Source organism: Chiroxiphia lanceolata, chromosome 9 (genome assembly GCF_009829145.1).
Source record: "Chiroxiphia lanceolata isolate bChiLan1 chromosome 9, bChiLan1.pri, whole genome shotgun sequence".
NCBI lineage: Eukaryota > Metazoa > Chordata > Aves > Passeriformes > Pipridae > Chiroxiphia > Chiroxiphia lanceolata.
The window spans coordinates 29,650,154-29,670,960 of record NC_045645.1 but is presented as its reverse complement, the minus strand read 5'-3'; the positions used below and the strand labels follow the sequence as shown (position 1 = coordinate 29,670,960).

Sequence of the window (20,807 nt, the reverse complement as noted above, 5' to 3'; positions counted from 1 at the left end):
CTTCACACTCGAGATGACAAAGCAGGGCCTTCAGGGTCAGCACTGCAAACCTGGGTGCAGAGCAAAGCCCAGGTCATGCTGGAGCCCTGAGCAGCCCCAAGGGCATGAGAGGGTTAGGAGGACTGGGACAGAGCACCTCTTGGAGTCTGTTGGAAGGTTGTATTGCTTCTGACATTCCCTCCACAAGGTGTCAACTTCCTCTGGAGTCTGCTCTGGGCTGATGGAAATCTGGAAGAGCAGATCCACGAGGAGACGGGGGGAATGCTTTTTCAATGGCTCTGGGCACTGGAGCGCCTGGAGGATCTCCCAAATCACCCTGATTGCCTGCAAAAGATAAACCATCTGGACACAGCTCTCAGTGCCCAGAGGTCCATGTGAAAGAGCCCAGGTGTGGGAGGGAGAGGCCAGGGAAGACGCAGGGGCAGCCCCCAGCCTGGTGCCCCTGAACCCGCCCCTAAGCCAGGTTTCCAGCCCAGCGCCTGAGGCAGGGAGATGCAGTGCTCTGCTCGGGGAGGACGGAGAGCTGCTGGAGAAGCGACCTGTGGGCAAGTAAAGTCCAGTTCCAGAAACTCACAGCCAGGGCAAAGACATGTGTTTTGTCCCCGTCGGAGGTGGACGTGCTGTGCAGTGGCCAGTCCTCCATCACGGAGAGCAGCTGTGGCAGCACCTTTGCCACTGTCCTTCCCGATGAGGCGATGGTCTTCCACAGGGTTGCAGCAGCTCTGCGGGGCCAGAGTTCTGTGTCAGGGGGGCACTGGCCAAAGTGCCTTGAGGAGCAGGGAGGGACCATGGCAGCAGGATGGTGTGCTCTAAAGGCTGGTGAGCCTCGAGTCCCGAAGGCAGAGAGGCCCTGTACCTGTCACACGATGGGGCACAGCGCAGGAGGGTCACCACAACATCAGCAGGGTGTTCATCAGTCACCCTCAGAAACCTCCATCAGTAGCTTCTCTTCTGGAGTGGCGTTGGCTGTCAGTCTCTGGTGCACGTTCCTGACGAAGGCTGGCACCTGCAGGAGGCGTGGGGGAAGAGCTGCACACTTGCCCAGCTTCCCTAACAAGTGCTTCCCTTCCCACCACACTGTGCTGAGAGGGCCCAGGGGAACTGGCTTGAGGGGCCACAAGCCCCTGGAGTGGCTTGAGCCTTGGGCGCAGGCTGCTTACTTGCTCTGGACTGGAGACACCATTCACCTCAAAAATATCTGGAGTGGGAGCATAATTCACACTCTCCCTGGGCACGAGGTCAGTGTCTGCAGTGCCCTCGGTCATTGCAGTGTCGGCCTCCGCAGTGAGATTGGGCGGTGCAGGGCCAGAGTTTGTGGGTTCATTGCTCAACGGGATGTCAGGGATTGCAGTGCGATCGATGGATGGGGTGTCAGGGTCTGTTGTAGCATCAGTCAAAGCAGGGTCAGACTTGGTCATGTGAACAATCGTCGGGGTATCACAGTTTCCTGTGCCCTCAGTCAGTGCGGTGGTGACATCAGGGTCTGCCTCGAGCTCAGTCGGGCTGGGGTCAGGCTGTGCCATGACCTCAGTCGGTCTGGTTGTGGTCCTTTTGCACCGAATGCCCAAGAATTTCAGAAAGGCCTGCAGAAGAACGGAGAGCAGGGAAGAGAGGGATGTGTCCTGGTGAGCTCTGACAGCGGTGCCAGGCTGAGCAGGGACAGCAGGCCCAGCCCAGGAGGCCGTGGCTGCAGGTACCTGTGCTGCCCTGCGGAAGCGGCCACGGGCACGGTCCTGTTCTTGTGTCTGGTCCTGTCCTGGATCTGGCAAAGAGTGAGCAGGATCAGAGCTGAGGGGCTGCGGGACAGGCTGGAGAACACGGCCCAGCCCTGCGCTCCACAGGCAGGGCCAGCCCTGGCATTCCCAGTGCCTGGAGCTGCCGGGGGAACAGACCCAGGCCTCTTCCCCCCTCCCTTTCCCTGGCCATGTCCACAGGGGACGGGGTGGGATGAGGCAGAGCCGTCTGCAGCCACCAGCCCTGTGGCTCAGCAGTGCCACTCACCTTCCTGCAGGAGTTGGGACTGCTCCATCTTCTCCGGGTGCTGGAATAGGGCAGCTCCAGGGCCTTCCTTCTTCTTCTTCCGAAAGGGCCTGAGCAGGCTCAGGCGTCTTCCCGCCATCCTGCAGTCTGGTCTTGAAGGCACCTGCAAGAGAGAGACACCTCGGAAGATCTCCGGGTGACCAAGTCCGGCAGGCTGCCCTCGAGGCCACCTACCGCAGGGATTGGAGACTCCGGAAAATTTCCGGGTCCCCAGTCCTGCGGTCTGGCCTCGAGGGCACCTGAAAGAGAGAAAAGCCTAACAAACGGTATGGGTCAGCAAGTCCTGCAGTCTGGTCTCAAGGACACCTGAAAGACAGAAAAGCCTAGCAAATGCTAGGGGTTAGCAAGTGCTGCAGTGCGGCCTCGAGGGCAGCTGCCGCGGGGATCGGGGACACCTCGCAAAAGCTCCGTGTCACCGAGTCCCGCGGTCTGGCCTCGAGGACGCTCACAGCACAGAAAATCCACCAAAATGCTCCGGTCAGAAGGGAAGGAGGTGGCTGCACGGGGTCTCCGCACAGCACCGCTCGGTCCCGTCCGTCCCGTCGCACGCTCCGAGGAGCACTGAGGCGTGGCCACCTCCCCACCAGTACTATGTCCTCACGTGTCACAAAGGGCCCTGTGACACCCTGCCCTGTGCCATCCCACCGTGTCACAAAGGGCCCTGTGACACCCTGCCCCGTGCCCTGGGGACTCCCCCAGCCTGGCCAACGTGCCCCAGGTGGGAAGGAGTCCGTTCTGCAAAGTATCTAAGACAGCTGGACATGAACTTTAGGCACAGCTGAAAAACTAAGCAAACCCTCCCCTGCTGGCACGGGCTCCTTGGGAGAAGTGCCGGCTGGTGGCCCTCCCAAACACGGGGCTGTGACATGCAGAAGGAACGTGGGGGCGAGGGCACCAATGCTGCTGCCACCCCATTGCCCGGGGCTGCACCAAAATCAGCAGCTCTGCAAGTCCTCGCCCAAGGAGACCTGCCACCGCCCCCAGTCCTGGCAGGGCTGGTGCCCCTCTCCTGCCCCACACAGTTGTGTCCCCGGGGCACTTCTGTGCCACAGGGCAGCCAAAGCCAACGGGCACTGATGTCTGCGCTCTTGCAGGGGGCTGTTGGGAGCGGCAGCTGGAGCAATTGGTGGCCGTGCTCGGCAGCCGTCAGAAGGCAGAAGCACTTTCTCCTTGGGGGAATGATTTTTTTTGGGCAAGTGATGAGCTGCAGCACAAAAGTCCCCTCGGTTGCTGAGTTTTGCAGGAAGATTAGATTGGTCAGACATCCTGTCAAGTTTCCTTGTGTTCTTTGGACTTTTTTTCTTGCATTGTGCAAAATAAAAGCTGCCCGGTCTGATGTTCAAAGCTCCAGTTGCTGTGTGTCCGTCTGCGACTCCCAGCTGATCTCCAGGGCATTGGGGAAAGTGAAGGGGACAGGGAGAACTCAGGGATGGAAACCTGTTCCGTGTCTCTGATTAAGGTGCCAGCCTCCTGAAGGAGCGGCCAAGACAAGTGCTGGCAGCAGATGTCTTCTGCCAGTTGCTGCTCTCGCATGGACACAGGGCACACGTGTTGCCGCGGGTGCAGAACACTTGATGCAAGAGCGATGGGGGGCCGTGCATTGGTAGGGAATGGTCTCCAGCACGTCCAAAGTAGGATCCTCTAGCAGCAAAAGCTGAGCTTGTGAACTGGGCCATCTTTGCAGCAGACAGCACAGTGCTGACTTCCCTCCATCCTGCAACCTGAGCCAGAGGAGGCCTTGCTTCAGCTTCTGCTGCTTCTTCCTTCCACTCCAGAAAGGCCTACATTTGGCGTTCAGAAGGCCATGCCTGTGTTTTTAAGGTGCCTGCCTGGAGGAGAGGTTGAGCAGCTGCACCCCAAGTGCAGCTCCTGTGCCATGGCAGTCTCTAAGGATGGCCCCAGCGCCGCTGCCTTGGGACGTCTGAGCGTGGAAGGGGAGTGTGCCCTCAGGCACGGCCATGGAAGTCAGTCAGGAGGACAGGCTGCCCCCGAAGCTGCCAAGTGTTGCTGTGAGGCTGGGCAGTCAATAGAAAGGCCTCGTGGCCCCTTTTCCTGAAGCCTTTGGCCAAAGCCGGTGCAATTGTGCCCCCAGCATGCCCGCTTTTGGCATGCTGGCCGGTGTGGGTGCCTGGGCGAGAAGGCCCAGGCGTTGTGGCTGCTGCTGCTCCTGTGCACAGCCTGCTGCTGTTGTCTGTGGCACGGAACCGCTTGGGCGGCAGAGACTGCGCGGTCCTGCCCGAGGAGCCCCCCCATGCCCTCCCCGTGCTGGCAGCAGCTCTGCGGGCCCAGAGCTCTGGCTCAGCGGGCTCTGGGCCACAGCCCTGTGGGCTGGGCAGCCGCGGGGGCCCGAGCTGGCCCCCAGCCCTGCCTGTGCCCCTGGCCCGGGCCAGCAGCACCCAGGGGACGTGTCCCGGCAGGGCCCCCTTGCCCTCCTTGTCCCCAGCCAGGTCAGCCTGGTCCCCTTGGGGTGTGCCCACCCTCCTGCCCAGGCCTCCAGGCCTTCTTTGCAGGCATGGCAGATGCCCCGGGCAAGCGCCAGAGCAGCCGGCTGGCAGGGAACCGGGAGGCTGCCTGGGGGTTGCTTATGGCCTCTGCCCCCAGTTGCTCAGGCCTTCCCACACCCTGTCCCCTCAGGGCCTCCTCTGCCCAGCCTGTCCCCTCACAGCCTCCTGCCACCCCCTCCCTCACGCATTCCCCTTGGTGCTTCCCAATCCCTCATCCCGGCAGGGCCTCTGCAGCACCTCAGCCCTTCAGGGCCTCCCAGTGCCCCGTCCCCTCAGGCTCTCCCCCAGCCCCGACAACCGGCCCGGCAGCGGCGCAGCCCTGAAGGAGCTCCACCGGAGCCGGCTCAGGAGGCACCTGCCAGCCCTCAGCAATCCCAACACCAACACACGGGCAGGCCACAGATGCTGCTTCCTGGTTGGCACAGGGCTTCTGGCCACCTCCCAGGACCAGCTTCTCAGGGATCCCCACAGCTCCAGGCTCTGGCCATGCACTCTGCTGCAAGTGTTGAGGCTCCAGCAGAACCCCCCAAGGCCAAGGGCCTTTTGGGCACTTTCCCTTGCCCACTGCACCTTTGGGCAAGTGTTGTGGAGCACAAGGGCCCTTTTTCCCCTCTTCCCAGATGCCCTGTGGACGCCGAGCACCAAAAAAAACTCCCGAGCCTCTGTGTATGCTGAGGAATTTCATAGTCTCAAGTTGGGGTAATAGGAACTTTTTGAAGAGAGGGTTCTGTCCCGCAGGCTCAGGTGGGCCCATCAGACAGGGTTCCCAGAATAAGTTCTCTGCTGACCTCCGGCAGCTGCCCCAGAGAGGAGGCTCCCTATTCTGCACCTTCTGGAGCTGATCTTCAAACTGCTGGAACCTGGAGAAGACTGAGGTCTCTGGACAGCTCTTAGGATTTCCTGGGTTTGAAGTGCCAGGCTTTTGACAGCAGCGCTGTCGGGAGTCATGTCTTCAATAACTGGAAGAGAAAAGAACGGAGCCGAGGTCAGAGAGCAGATCTCTGGTGAGCCAAGAAGCCCCTCCTGCCAGGACCATCCCACCCAACTCTTGCCATGGCCAGGAGGGAGCAGGGCCCAACGGGATCAGCCAGGAGGTGCTGGCCACCAATCCCCCCCGTGCCCCTGAAATCTCTCTCAGCTGTGCCCAAGCCGTTGCTCATCTCTGCAGGGAGCAGAGCCCTGCGCAGCCAGGGCAGGATTGCAGCTCCATGCCCCGGGCTCTGTGTTCCCCTCACCAGCCCCACTGCCCTCACTCACCGTTAATGGCGACCTGCAGCTCTACCCGCTGGCCCCTCATGTACCTCCCGGCGATCCTGGGACACACAGACGCTGTCAGAGCCCCAGCGGCACAGCTCCCCCCGGCGGCGCTGCCGGCCAGCGAACACACGCCCTCCTGCCCTGGCAGGGCTGAGCCCGGGGCCTTCCCGCCTGGGGACTCCCCAGGGCTGGGCTGGCACCAGGGCAGCAGCAGCCGCCAGGGCACTCTCGGGGCTCCCCAGCACATCCCTGGGCCGCATCCTGCTGCCGCTGCAGCAGCCGGGGCTGGGGCCGAGCTGCAGCGGGGCGGGGAGGGACCTTGTGGCTCACCAATGAACCTGAGGGCCGCCTCTAGCACGGGTTCCTGTGGGCTCTCCAGGTACGGCAGGGCCTGGCAGGCGTACTCGACTGCTCTTCTCTTGTCCTTTTCCAGCTGCAGAGAGCGGCAGGGCACAGAGGGAAGGGTTGGCTGGGGCTCTGCCCCTTGGCCGGGCGCTGCCTGCGCCCAGCACTGCGCTCCCCTGGCTCGGGGGCAGAGCAGCCTGCAGAGGAGCCCGCACGCCCCAGGCAAGGCAGCAGCGGGTGGGGCGCAGGCTGCTGTCCCGCGGGCGGCTTGCAGCAGTGGGCAGGGGCACAGTGCCGGCCCCGCACTCTGGACATCGGGGACTGCGGCTTTGGGGTCGTCCTTACCAGGCACTCGCCGAACCTCCAAGGCTGCTCTGTCTTCAGCAGCTTCACCAGATCCCTCCTCTTCAGCAGCCCCGCTGCACGAAGCAGCGCTTTCCGAGAGGCCTGCAGAGCAACAGAGACCGGGACATGGCATTGCAGCCCAGGGCACGGGACCCGTTTCCCTGGACCAAGGCCGGGAGGAGATTGGAGCCTTGGAGGTGCCAGGGCAGGAGACAGCCCAGCCCCCTGCCACGGGGACACCAGACTCTGCAAGTTCTCACTTCTGCCACGTCCTGGTTCTCATGATGCCAGTGGAAAAAAAGTGGGAGCAGGCTGTAGATGACGTGTGTCTTCAGGAGTTGTTTGCTCTTATCCACTGCCAACTCCATCACCTTTTGGAAGAGGTAAATGGAGAGCAGCTGCACATGGATGTTGTCCTGATGGCAAGGAAGAGGAAAAGACCTCAGCACCGGCTGCTCCAGGCCCACCGGGACACAAGCCTGCAAATCCACAGGCCACAGTTTCCTGGCAGCACCCAGTGCCTGGGGTGGGGGGCACAGAGCCTTACGTAGCCAAAGAGTGGCGGGAGCAGCTCAGCCAGCCGCAGGGCAGTGGGGGTGGAGATTGGGATGTCTCTGTCCTGGACTTGATTGATGAGTACAGAGAGGACCATCCCCACCAGCTCTCCGCCTGTATACCACAGTAGCTCCCGAGGCTTGGTGTCAGGCTCCGCACACCGTCAGCCTGTGTGGAACACAATGGTGTGCTGTGAGGCCACGAATCATGGAATCCTAGAATATCCCGAGTTGGAAGTGACCCACAAGGATCATTGAGTCCAACTCCTGGCCCTGCACTGGACCATGCCCAACAATCCCGTTGTGTCCCTGAGAGTGTTGTCCTTGAGCTCTGGCAGCCTTGGGGCTGTGACCTCTTCCCAGTGGGGCCTGTTCCAGTGCCAGAGCACCCTGTGAGTGAAGAACCTTTCCCTATTCCCAAGCTAAACCCTCCCTTGGCCCAGCCAAGCCCAAGCGATTGCGCTCCCCAGCCCCAGGCTGCCGGCACAGCTTCAGCCAATTGCCCCCTCCTCACCATCCCAGGAGCCTTGCTCAGCAGCACGAGGCCTCTCAGCACCAGGCGATGCATCTCTGTGCACTGGCTCCAGAGGCGCCTGGAAAGGATCTCCAGGATGCTGTCACTCCATTCAGTCATGTCCGGGCAGTCCAGGGCCTGAAAGGCAGGGAGCAGTGACGGGGTGCCCGGCCGGCAGGAGCCCAGACCCGCACCGGGCTGGGCCCAGGCAGCAGCGCAGGGCGCGGCACCGTCCCGGGCAGCTGCGGCTGCGAGAGGGCAGAGAGGTGGAGGCAGGTCAGTAAGGCAGCGCTCGCCATCAGGCTCACCTCCACAAGGAATGCCATGGCAGGAAGCTCCCAGGAGGTCTTCTCCCTGGTGAGCAGCCTCAGCAGGCAGAGGGCAATCGGGTAATACAAGGGGCTTGAGGCACGGCGCATCTCCCTGCCCGGGGGAAAGAGGCACAATCACCCCTGAGCCGGGTGGGCCAACCTCTCCCGGGAGTCACTGACAGAGTCCTGGTCTTTCCCCACCAGGTTGGGAGGGGACGAGGGCACTCTGGGAGGCGGCTCCTCCTGTGCACCCGCCTCTCCCAGCCTTTGCCACTCTGCTCGGCCATCCCTGGGTGACAAGGCCCTCTGGCCCACTATCACGGGCACTGTGTGGGGTGCCCTGTGCACAGGCAGAAAGGACAGGGGCAGCAGGGACAAGGGGGTCTCACCTGGCCAGCAGACCCACTGCATTGTGTGGGTGTCAGCACTGAGGAGCGTGTCCCAGCCGCGCTTCCGTTCCATTGAAAGCACGACATCTTCACACTCCAGATGACAAAGCAGGGCCTTCAGGGTCAGCACTGCAAACCTGGGTGCAGAGCAAAGCCCAGGTCATGCTGGGAGCCCTGAGCAGCCCCAAGGGCATGAGAGGGTCAGGAGGACTGGGACAGAGCACCTCTTGGAGTCTGTTGGAAGGTTGTATGCTTCTGACATTCCCTCCACAAGGTGTCAACTTCCTCTGGAGTCTGCTCTGGGCTGATGGAAATCTGGAAGAGCAGATCACGAGGAGACAGGGGAATACTTTTCAATGGCTCTGGGCACTGGAGCGTCTGGAGGATCTCCCAATCACCCTGATTGCCTGCAAAAGATAAACCATCTGGACACAGCTCTCAGTGCCCAGATGTCCATGTGAAAGAGCCCAGGTGTGGGAGGGAGAGGCCAGGGAAGACGCAGGGGCAGCCCCCAGCCTGGTGCCCCTGAACCCGCCCCTAAGCCAGGTTTCCAGCCCAGCGCCTGAGGCAGGGAGATGCAGTGCTCTGCTCGGGGAGGACGGAGAGCTGCTGGAGAAGCGACCTGTGGGCAAGTAAAGTCCAGTTCCAGAAACTCACAGCCAGGGCAAAGACATGTGTTTTGTCCCCGTCGGAGGTGGACGTGCTGTGCAGTGGCCAGTCCTCCATCACGGGGAGCAGCTGTGGCAGCACCTTTGCCACTGTCCTTCCCGATGAGGCGATGGTCTTCCACAGGGTTGCAGCAGCTCTGCGGGGCCAGAGTTCTGTGTCAGGGGGGCACTGGCCAAAGTGCCTTGAGGAGCAGGGAGGGACCATGGCAGCAGGATGGTGTGCTCTAAAGGCTGGTGAGCCTCGAGTCCCGAAGGCAGAGAGGCCCTGTACCTGTCACACGATGGGGCACAGCGCAGGAGGGTCACCACAGCATCAGCAGGGTGTTCATCAGTCACCCTCAGAAACTCCACCAGCAGCTTCTCTTCTGGAGTGGCGTTGGCTGTCAGTCTCTGGTGCACGTTCCTGACGAAGGCTGGCACCTGCAGGAGGCGTGGGGGAAGAGCTGCCAACTTGCCCAGCTTCCCCAACAAGTGCTTCCCTTCCCACCACACTGTGCTGAGAGGGCCCATGGGAGCTGGCTTGAGGGGCCACAAGCCCCTGGAGTGGTTTGAGCCTTGGGCGTAGGCTGCTTACTTGCTCTGGACTGGAGACACCATTCTCCTCAAAAATATCTGGAGTGGGAGCATAATTCACACTCTCCCTGGGCACGAGGTCAGTGTCTGCAGTGCCCTCGGTCATTGCAGTGTCGGCCTCCGCAGTGAGATCGGGCGGTTGCAGCGCCAGAGTTTGTGGGTTCATCGCTCAACGGGATGTCAGGGATTGCAGTGCGATCGATGGATTGGGGGGTCAGGGTCTGTTGTGGCATCAGTCAAAGCAGGGTCAGACTTGGTCATGTGAACAATCGTCGGGTATCAGAGTTTCCTGTGCCATCAGTCAGTGCGGTGGTGACATCAGGGTCTGCCTCGAGCTCAGTCGGGCTGGGGTCAGGCTGTGCCATGACCTCAGTCGGTCTGGTTGTGGTCCTTTTGCGCCGAATGCCCAAGAATTTCAGAAAGGCCTGCAGAAGAACGGAGAGCAGGGAAGAGAGGGATGTGTCCTGGTGAGCTCTGACAGCGGTGCCAGGCTGAGCAGGGACAGCAGGCCCAGCCCAGGAGGCCGTGGCTGCAGGTACCTGTGCTGCCCTGCGGAAGCGGTCCACGGGCCGGGTCCTGTTCTTGTGTCCAGGTCCCGTCCTGGATCTGGCAAAGAGTGAGCAGGATCAGAGCTGAGGGCTGCGGGACAGGCCGGAGAACACGGCCCAGCCCTGCGCTCCACAGGCAGGGCCAGCCTCCGGCATTCCCAGTGCCTGGAGCTGCCGGGGAACAGTATCGGCCTCTTCCCCCTCCCTTTCCCTGGCCATGTCCACAGGGGACGGGGTGGGATGAGGCAGAGCCGTCTGCAGCCACCAGCCCTGTGGCTCAGCTGTGCCACTCACCTTCCTGCAGGGGCTGGGACTGCTCCATCTTCTCCGGGTGCTGGAATGGGGCAGTTCCAGGGCCTTCCTTCTTCTTCTTCCGAAAGGGCCTGAGCAGGCTCAGGCGTCTTCCCGCCATCCTGCACTCTGGTCTTGAAGGCACCTGCAAGAGAGAGACACCTCGGAAGATCTCCGGGTGACCAAGTCCGGCAGGCTGCCCTCGAGGCCACCTACCGCAGGGATTGGAGACTCCGGAAAATTTCCGGGTCCCCAATCCTGCGGTCTGGCCTCGAGGGCACCTGAAAGAGAGAAAAGCCTAACAAACGGTATGGGTCAGCAAGTCCTGCAGTCTGGTCTCAAGGACGCCTGAAAGACAGAAAAGCCTAGCAAATGCTAGGGGTTATCAAGTGCTGCAGTGCGGCCTCGAGGGCAGCTGCCGCAGGGATTGGGGACACCTCGCAAAAGCTCCGTGTCACCGAGTCCCGCGGTCTGGCCTCGAGGACGCTCGCAGCACAGAAAATCCACCAAAACGCTCCGGTCAGAAGGGAAGGAGGTGGCTGCACGGGGGCTCCGCACAGCACCGCTCGGTCCCGTCCGTCCCGTCGCACGCTCCGAGGAGCACTGAGGCGTGGCCACCTCCCCCACCAGTACTATGTCCTCACGTGTCACAAAGGGCCCTGTGACACCCTGCCCTGTGCCATCCCACCGTGTCACAAAGGGCCCTGTGACACCCTGCCCCGTGCCCTGGGGACTCCCCCAGCCTGGCCAACGTGCCCCAGGTGAGAAGGAGTCCGTTCTGCAAAGTATCTAAGACAGCTGGACATGAACTTTAGGCACAGCTGAAAAACTAAGCAAAACCCTCCCCTGCTGGCACGGGCTCCTTGGGAGAAGTGCTGGCTGGTGGCCCTCCCAAACACGGGGCTGTGACACGCAGAAGGAACGTGGGGGCGAGGACACCAATGCTGCTGCCACCCATTGCCTGGGGCTGCACCAAAATCAGCAGCTCTGCAAGTCCTCGCCCAAGGAGACCTGCCACCGCCCCCAGTCCTGGCAGGGCTGGTGCCCCTCTCCTGCCCCACACAGTTGTGTCCCCGGGGCACTTCTGTGCCACAGGGCAGCCAAAGCCAACGGGCACTGATGTCTGCGCTCTTGCAGGGGGCTGTGGGAGCGGCAGCTGGAGCAATTGGTGGCCGTGCTCGGCAGCTGTCAGAAGGCAGAAGCACTTTCTCCTTGGGGGAATGATTTTTTTTGGGCAAGTGATGAGCTGCAGCACAAAACTCCCCTCGGTTGCTGAGTTTTGTAGGAAGATAGATGATTGGTCAGACATCCTGTCAAGTTTCCTTGTGTTCTTTGGACTTTTTTTCTTGCATTGTGCAAAATAAAAGCTGCCCCGGTCTGATGTTCAAAGCTCCGGTTGCTGTGTGTCCGTCTGCGACTCCCAGTTGATCTCCAGGGCATTGGGGAACGTGAAGGGACAGGGAGAACTCAGGGATGCAAAACCTGTTCCGTGTCTCTGATTAAGGTGCCAGCCTCCTGAAGGAGCAGCCAAGACAAGTGCTGCAGCAGACGTCTTCTGCCAGTTGCTGCTCTCGCATGGACACAGGGGCACACGTGTTGCCGCGTGTGCAGAACACTTGATGCAAGAGCGATGGGGGGCCGTGCATTGGTAGGGAATGGTCTCCAGCACGTCCAAAGTAGGATCCTCTAGCTAGCAAAAGCTGAGCTTGTGAACTGGGCCATCTTTGCAGCAGACAGCACAGACGCTGACTTCCCTCCATCCTGCAGCCTGAGCCAGAGGAGGCCTTGCTTCAGCTTCTGCTGCTTCTTCCTTCCAACTCCAGAAAGCCTACATTTGGCGTTCAGAAGGCCATGCCTGTGTTTTTAAGGTGTCTGCCTGGAGGAGAGGTTGAGCAGCTGCACCCCAAGTGCAGCTCCTGTGCCATGGCAGTCTCTAAGGATGGCCCCAGCGCCGCTGCCTTGGGACGTCTGAGCGTGGAAGGGGAGTGTGCCCTCAGGCACGGCCATGGAAGTCAGTCAGGAGGACAGGCTGCCCCTGAAGCTGCCAAGTGTTGCTGTGAGGCTGGGCAGTCAATAGAAAGCCTCGTGGCCCCTTTTCCTGAAGCCTTTGGCCAAAGCCGGTGCAATTGTGCCCCCAGCATGCCCGCTTTTGGCATGCTGGCCGGTGTGGGTGCCTGGGCGAGGAGGCCCAGGCGTTGTGGCTGCTGCTGCTCCTGTGCACAGCCTGCTGCTGTTGTCTGTGGCACGGAACCGCTTGGGCAGCAGAGACTGCGCGGCCCTGCCCGAGGAGCCCTGTGCCCCTCCCCGTGCTGGCAGCAGCTCTGCGGGCCCAGAGCTCTGCCTCAGCAGGCTCTGGGCCACAGCCCTGTGGGCTGGGCAGCCGCGGGGGCCCGAGCTGGCCCCCAGCCCTGCCTGTGCCCCTGCCCCTGGCCAGCAGCACCCAGGGGACGTGCCCCGGCAGGGCCCCCTTGCCTCCTTGTCCCCAGCCAGGTCAGCCTGGTCCCCTTGGGGGTGTGCCCACCCTCCTGCCCAGGCCTCCAGGCCTTCTGCGCAGGCATGGAGGTGCCCCGGGCAAGCACCAGAGCAGCCGGCTGGCAGGGAACCGGGAGGCTGCCTGGGGGCTGCTTATGGCCTCTGCCCCCAGTTGCTCAGGCCTTCCCACAACCCTGTCCCCTCAGGGCCTCCTCTGCCCAGCCTGTCCCCTCACAGCCTCCCGCCACCCCCTCCCTCACGCATTCTCCTTGGTGCTTCCAATCCCTCATCCGGCAGGGCCTCCGCAGCACCTCAGCCCTTCAGGGCCTCCCAGCGCCCCGTCCCCTCAGGCTCTCCCCCAGCCCCGACAACCGGCCCGGCAGCGGCGCATGCCCTGAAGGAGCTCCACAGGAGCCGGCTCAGGAGGCACCTGCCAGCCCTCAGCAAGCCAGACAGCAACACACGGGCAGGCCACAGATGCTGCTTCCCGCCTGGCACAGGGCCTGTGGCCACCTCCCAGGACCAGCTTCTCAGGGATCCCCACAGCTCCAGGCTCTGGCCATGCACTCTGCTGGAAGTGTTGAGGCTCCAGCAGAAACCCCCCAAGGCCAAGGGCCTTTTGGGCACTCTCCCTTGCCCACTGCACACCTGGTCTGAGCACAAGGGCTATTTTCCCCTCTTCCCCTCCGTGGACACCATGCACTAAAAAAAACTTGCTGGGCCTCTGTGTTTCCTAAGATGTCTAGATGTATTTGATATTCCCATGCTGGTGTAAAAGGCCGTCCTTGCAGAAAAGCGGCATTTTTCCTCTCCAGAGCCAGTCTTGTTGCTGCTGGAGTCTGGAGCAGGAGCTCTTTGTACAGCTCTTAGCATGTACAGTTTGGAATGGCCAGGCCTGTGATGGCGAGCCTGAGGTCATCGGTCATTCCTCTCAGGGCTGGAACAGAGAGGAATGGAGGCTACCGGAATCTGGTGGATTAGATTTTCGGTGTCGGTTAAGGTTTAGATTTCTGGACACCCTTGATGATTTTCAAGGTTTTAGCTGCCAGCCTTGAGATGGCAGGGCTGTCAGCAGTCATGCCTTGAAGGGCTGGAAGAGAAAAGACCGGAGCCAAGATGAGAGCCAGCATTTGCAGGGACCCGAGGAGGCCCCTCCTGGCAGGGCCATCCCACCCAGCTCTTGCCATGGCCAGGAGGGAGCAAGGTCCAATGTGATCAGCCAGATGGTGCTGGCCACCAATCCCCCCGTGCCCCTGGAATCTCTCTCTGCTCTGTCCATGCACAGGGAGCAGAGGCCCCCACAGTTGGGGCAGGATTGCAATTCCCTGCCCAGGCTCTGTGGTCCTCCCGCCAGCCCCTGCTGACAGCCCACTGCCCGCACTCACTGTCAGTGATGACCTCTGTGATGAGCTCGTCCTCCTCCTGCCCCTTCCTGAGGTACCTCCCGGCGATCCCTGGGAACACAGACGCTGTCAGGGCCCCAGCGGCACAGTTCCCCCCCGGCGGCACTGCCGGCCCGGCCACACGCCCTCCTGCCCTGGCAGGGCTGAGCCCGGGGCCTTCCTGCCTGGGGACTCCCCAGGGCTGGGCTGGCACAGGGCGGCAGCAGCCGCCAGGGCACTCGGGGCTCCCCAGCACATCCCTGGGCCGCATCCTGCTGCCGCTGCAGCAGCCGGGGCTGGGGCCGAGCTGCAGCGGGGCGGGGAGGGACCTTGTGGCTCACCAATGAACCTGAGGGCCAACTCTTGCAGGGGCTCCTGTGGCTCTCCAGGAATGGCAGGGCCTGCCACATGAAACTCCACCACTCGTTTCTCTCGCTTTCCAGCTGCAGAGAGCGGCAGGGCACAGAGGGAAGGGTTGGCTGGGACTCTGCCCCTTGGCCGGGCACTGCCTGCGCCCAGCACTGGTCTCCCCTGGCTCGGGGGCAGAGCAGCCTGCAGAGGAGCCCGCACGGCCCAGGCAAGGCAGCAGCGGGTGGGGCGCAGGCTGCTGTCCCGCGGGGCGGCTGCAGCAGTGGGCAGGGGCACAGTGCCGGCCCGAACTCTGGACATCGGGGCTGGGGGCTGGACTAGCCTGGGCTGGGCCTTCCTGGCCATCCTTACCAGGCAGTCAAAGAACACCAGGGCTTGTCTGCCTCCAGCAGGTTCTTGAGATCCCTTCTCTTCAGGAACCTGAGTGCACGAAGCAGTGCTCCCCGAGAGGCCTGCAGAGCAACAGAGACCAGAACATGGTACTGCAGCCCAGGGCACAGGACCCTTGTCCCACACCAAGATCAGGAGGAGGCTGGAGCCCGGAGGTGCCAGGGCAGGAGGCAGCCCGGCCCCCTCTCATGGGGACACCAGAGTCCAGAAAGTCCTCACGTCTGCCAGGTGCTCGTTCTCATCGTGCGAGAGGAAGAAGAGTGGCAGCAGGCTCTGGATCACGTGCGTCCGCAGGGGTTGTTTTCCCTCCTCCACTACCAACTTCAACACCTTTCGGAAGAGGTGAATGGAGAGCAGCTGCACGTGGATGTTGTCCTGATGGAAAGGAAGAGGAAAAGACCTCAGCACCGGCTGCTCAAGGCCCACCGGGGCACAAGCCTGCAAATCCACAGGCCACAGTTCCTGGCAGCACCCAGCGCCTGGGGTGGGGGGCACAGAGCCTACGTGGCCAAAGAGTGTCTGGAGTGCCTCAGCCAGTTCCAGGGCAGTGGGGGTGGAGATTGGGATGTCTCTGTCCTGGACTTGATTGATGAGTACAGAGAGGGCCATCCCCACCAGCTCTCCATCTGCATCCCACAGTAGCTCCAGGAGGCTTTCTGTCAGGCTCTGCACACCATCAGCCTGTGAGGAACACAGTGCTGTGCTGTGAAGCCATGAATGGCTGCAGCCCCAACCCCGCTCTGGTGGGGCAGCCCCACGTGCTGCCGCGGGGCCCAGAGGCCAAAGGCCTGTGCCGAGGGACTCGGGCAGCTGAGCGGGGAGGCAGCAGAGCTGGGTGCAGCGGCCACAGCTCCCGAAGCCCAGCCAAGCCCAAGCGACTGCGTTCCTGAGCCCCAGGTTCCAGCACGGCTTCAGCCACTGCCCCTTCTCACCATCACAGGATCCTGGGTGAGCACCAGGAGGCCTCGGAGCGCCAGGCGACGCATCTCTGGGCACTCACTCCCGAGGTGCCTTGAAAGGCTCTGCAGAATGCTGCCTCCCCAGTCACTCATATCCAGGCAGTCCAGGACCTGAAAGGCACGCAGCAGTGATGGGGTGCCTGGCTGGCAGGAGCCCAGACTCACACAGGGCTGGGCCCTCCAAGAGGCCAGAGAGGTGGAGGCCGCTCAGCCAGGCAGCGCTCGCCATCAGCTCACCTCCACAAGGAATGCCATGGTGAGGAGCTCCAAGTGGGGCTCCCTCCCTGCTCAGCAGCTCCAGCAGGTGGAGTGTGATGCAGGAACACAAGGGGCTGGAGACATGGCGCATCTCCCTGCCAGGGGGAAAAGGAACCCATTGACCCTGAGCCGGGTGGGCCAACCTCTCCTGGGATGGACTCACAGAGGCCTGGTCTTTCCCCAGGGACAAGGGCACTTTAGGAGGCCGGCTCCTCCTGTGCACCCGCCTCTCCCAGCCTTTGCCACTCTGCTCGGCCATCCCTGGGTGACAAGGCCCCCTGGCCCACGACCACGGGCACTGTGTGGGGTGCCCCGTGCACAGGCAGAAAGGACAGGGGCAGCGGGGACAAGGGGGTCTCACCTGGCCAGCAGACCCACTGCATTGTGGTGGGTGTCAGCACTGAGGAGTGTGTCCCAGCCGCGCTTTGCGTTCCATTGAAACCACAACTTCCTCACACTCCAGATGGCAAAGCAGAGCCTTCATTGTCAGCACTGCAAACCTGGGTGCAGAGCAAAGCCCAGGTCATGCTGGGAACCCTGAGCCAGCCCCGAGGGCACAGAAGGTAGAGGAGGACTGGGATGGAGCACCTGTTGGGCTGGGTGGGAAGGTTGTGTTGCTGCCGGCATCCCCTCCAGAAGGTGTCGACCTCCTCTGGCGTCTGCTCTGTGCTGATGAGAACTTGGAAGAGCAGAGCCACGAGGAGACAGGGGGAGTACTCTGTCAATGACTCTGGGAACTGGAACAACTGCAGAGTCTCCCAGATCACCCTGGTTGCCTGCAAAAGATAAACCATCTGGACACAGCTCTCAGTGCCCAGATGTCCATGTGGCAGGGCCCGAGCGTGGGAGGGAGACGCCAGGGAGGATGCAGGGGGAGCACGTGGGCCTGGTGCCCCTGAACCTGCCCCTAACCTATGTTTCCAGCCCAGTGCCTGAGGCAGGGAGATGCAGTGCTGGGGGAGGATGGAGAGCCACCGGAGAGGTGACCTGGGGGTGAGCAAAAGCCCTTCCCATGAACTCACAGCCAGGGCAAAGACATCCGTTTCGTCCCCGTCGGAGGTGGACGTGCTGTGCAGTGGCCCAGTCCTCCATCACGGAGAGCAGCTGTGGCAGCACCTTCACCACTGTCCTTCCTGGTGAGGTGATGGTCCTCCACATGATGGCAGCAGCTCTGCGGGGCCAGAGTTCTGTGTCAGGGGGGCACGTGCCAAAGTGCCTTGAGGAGCAGGGAGGGACCATGGCAGCAGGATGGGGGCTGACATGGCAGGGCTGGGAAACAGAGGGGCCAGATGGTCCTGGAACTCTCCATCCCTCTGGCAGACCATGTGGGACAGGATGGACACGGTGATTTGCTCTAAAGGCTGGTGAGCCCCGAGTCCCGAAGGCAGAGAGGCCCTGTACCTGTCACACGATGGGGCACAGCGCAGGAGGGTCACCACAGCATCATCAGGGTGTTCATCAGTCACCCTCAGAAACTCCATCAGTAGCTTCTCTTCTGGAGTGGCGTTGGCTGTCAGTCTCTGGTGCACGTTCCTGACGAAGGCTGGCACCTGCAGGAGGCATGGGGGAAAAGCTGCCAACTTGCCCAGCTTCCCTGACAAGTGCTTCCCTTCCCACCACACTGTGCTGGCCTCAAAGGCTGAGAGGGCCCAGGGGAGCTGGCTAGAGGGGCCACACCATCCCTGGGGACTTGAGCCCTGGCCACAGGCTGCTTACTTGCTTTGCATCAGAGACACCGTTCTCCTCAGGAACATCCAGAGAGGGACCATCTTTCCCGCTCTGAGCAGACCTGCTGTTGGTGTCTGCACCACTGTCCTGGCCTGGATGTGGCAAAGAGTGAGCACAGTCAGAGCTGAGGGGCTGCAGGAGATGCCAGAGAACACACCCCAGCCCTGTGCTCCACAGGCAGGGCCAGCCTTGCATTCCCAGTGCCTGGAGCTGCCGGGGGATCGGCCCTGGGCCCTCTTCCCCCTCCCTTTCCCCGGCCATGTCCACAGGGAATATGATGGGATGAGGCCCATCTGGCTGCAGCCACCAGCCCTGTGGCCCAGCTCTGCCACTCACCCTCCTGCAAGGGCTGAGACTGCTCCACCTCTTCAGGTTGCTGTGCTGGGGCCACTCCAGGGCCTTCCTCCTCATCCTCCCTCCTTCACCCGGGCCACCTGGGGGCACGCTGGGAGGTCTCTGCGTGGGGTCAGGCTGTGCTATGACCTCAGCTGGTGAGGTCCTGGTCTTTCTACGCCGAATACCCAATAGTGTCAGAAAGGCCTGCAGAAGAACGGAGAGCAGGGAAGAGAGGGATGTGCCATGGTGAGCTCTGACAGCGGTGCCAGGCTGAGCAGGGACAGCAGGCCCAGCCCAGGAGGCCGTGGCTGCAGGTACCTGTGCTGCCCTGCGGAAGCGGCCACGGGCACGGTCCTGTTCTTGTGTCCGGTCCCGTCCTGGATCTGGCAAAGAGGTGAGCGCGGTCAGAGCTGAGGGGCTGCGGGACAGGCCGGAGAACACGGCCCAGCCCTGCGCTCCACAGGCAGGGCCAGCCCCGGGATGGCCAGTGCCTGGAGCTGCCAGGGGAACAGTCTCGGTCCTTCCTACCCTCTCCCTTTCCTGGTCATGTCCACAAGGGATGGGATAGGAAGAGGGCCATATGGCTGCAGCCACCAGCCCTGTGGCCCAGCTCTGCCACTCACGCCTCCTGCAGGGGCTGAGACTGTTCTGCCTCCTCAGGCTGCTGGGATGGGGCAGGCCCAGGGCCTTCCTCCTCATCCTTCACCCAGGCCTGCTTGGGAATGCTGGGAGGTCTCTGCTCCATTCCTCTGTCTGGCTCCATGGCTTCCTGCAGGAGACATGGCATGGAAAAGCTCTGGGTCACCAAGTCCTGCATTTGTGCCTTGAAGGCTCCTGCAACAGAAGACTTGGGAACTCTCCGGCCCATCAAGTCCCATGGTCTGGCCTCGAGGGCACCTGCCACAAGGACTAGGATGCCTTGGAAGAGCTCCAGTTCACCAAGTCCCCCTCTCTGGCCTGGAGGATGCACGTGGAGGGCAACCAGAAGGAGTAACTTGCCCACTGTCCCCTGAGAAGTGCTTCCCTTCCCGCCACACTGTGCTGGCCTCAAAGGCTGAGGGGGCCCAGCAGACCCGGCTTGAGGGCCCACACAATCCCTGCCACAGGCTGCTTACTTGAGCAGAGACAGCTCCGTCCCCAAGAACGTCCAGACTGGGAGCATCGGGCAGGCGCTGAACAGGTGTGCTCTCAGTGTCTGCCATGCCCTCAGTCGTGCCACCCGTCAGCCTCTGTGCTGAGCTCAGGCAGGGCGGTGTTGGAGTTTGTCCCATCCTCGGTCACCGCACTGTCACAGTTGCTGTGCCATCACTCGAAGCGGTGCCAACATCAGGGTGTGCCTTGAGCTCACTCGGCGTGGGGTCAGGCTGTGCCAGGACCTCAGCTGGTGTGATCCTGGTCTTTCTACGCCGAATGGTCAGGGATGTCAGACAAGCCTGCAGGGAGAACGGAGAGCAGGGAAGAGAGGGATGTGCCATGGTGAGCTCTGACAGCGGTGCCAGGCTGAGGCAGGACAGCAGGCCCAGCCCAGGAGGCCGTGGCTGCAGGTACCTGTGCTGCCCTGAGGAAGCGTCCACGGGCGCGGTCCTGTTCTTGTGTCCGGTCCCGTCCTGGATCTGGCAAAGAGTGAGCGCAGTCAGAGCTGAGGGGCTGCGGGACAGGCCAGAGAACACGGCCCAGCCCTGCGCTCCACAGGCAGGGCCAGTGCCTGGAGCTGCTGGGGGGATTGGCCCTGGGCCCTCTTCCCCCCCCTCCGTTTCCCTGGCCATGTCTACAGGGGATGGGATGGGAAGAGCCCCATCTGGCAGCAGCCACAGGCCCTGTGGCTCAGCTCTGCCACTCACCCTCCTGCAGGGGCTGAGACTGCTCTGCCTCCTCAGGCTGCTGTGCAGGGGTAGTCTCAGGGCCTTCCTTCTTTTTCTTCCTCCTGAGAAACTACACAGGCTGAAGCGTCTCTCTGCCATCCTACAGTCGGGCCTCGAGGGCACCTGCTGCAGGGAATGGAGACGCAAGAGAAAAGCTCTGGGGCACAGAGTCCCAGAGAATGGCCTCAAGGGCACCTGCCACAGGGACTGGAGACGCCTCGGAAAATTCCCGGGTCACCAATCCTGTGGTCTGGCCTCGAGGGCACCTGAATGAGAGAAAAGCCTACAAAACAGTGTTGGTTATCAAGTGCTGCAGTGCGGCCTCGAGGGCAGCTGCCGCAGGGATTGGGGACACCTCGCAAAAGCTCCGTGTCACCGAGTCCGCGGTCTGGCCTCGAGGACGCTCACAGCACAGAAAATCCACCAAAACGCTCCGGTCAGAAGGGAAGGAGGTGGCTGCACGGGGGCTCCGCACAGCACCGCTCGGTCCCGTCCGTCCCGTCGCACGCTCCGAGGAGCACTGAGGCGTGGCCACCTCCCTACCGTACTATGTCCTCATGTGTCACAAAGGGCCTGTGACACCCTGCCCTGTGCCATCCCACCGTGTCACAAAGGGCCCTGTGACACCCTGCCCCGTGCCCTGGGGACTCCCCCAGCCTGGCCAACGTGCCCCAGTGGGAAGGAGTCCGTTCTGCAAAGTATCTAAGACAGC

At 62.2% G+C, this 20,807-nt stretch overlaps 2 long non-coding RNA genes across 2 annotated transcripts; both read right to left on the bottom strand.

Annotated features, from left to right (window-relative positions):
- Window positions 1–16,596: 16,596 nt before the first annotated feature.
- Window positions 16,597–17,231, bottom strand: LOC116790788. Its single transcript, XR_004358495.1, has 3 exons — window positions 17,192–17,231; window positions 16,758–16,945; window positions 16,597–16,669 (listed from the first exon to the last, which is right to left on the bottom strand). It is a non-coding gene; the product is annotated as an uncharacterized LOC116790788 (long non-coding RNA).
- Window positions 17,232–18,388: 1,157 nt separating this feature from the next.
- On the bottom strand, window positions 18,389–20,111 carry LOC116790790. The gene is made up of 3 exons (XR_004358497.1): window positions 20,075–20,111; window positions 18,552–18,616; window positions 18,389–18,437 (listed from the first exon to the last, which is right to left on the bottom strand). It is a non-coding gene; the product is annotated as an uncharacterized LOC116790790 (long non-coding RNA).
- Window positions 20,112–20,807: the final 696 nt, after the last annotated feature.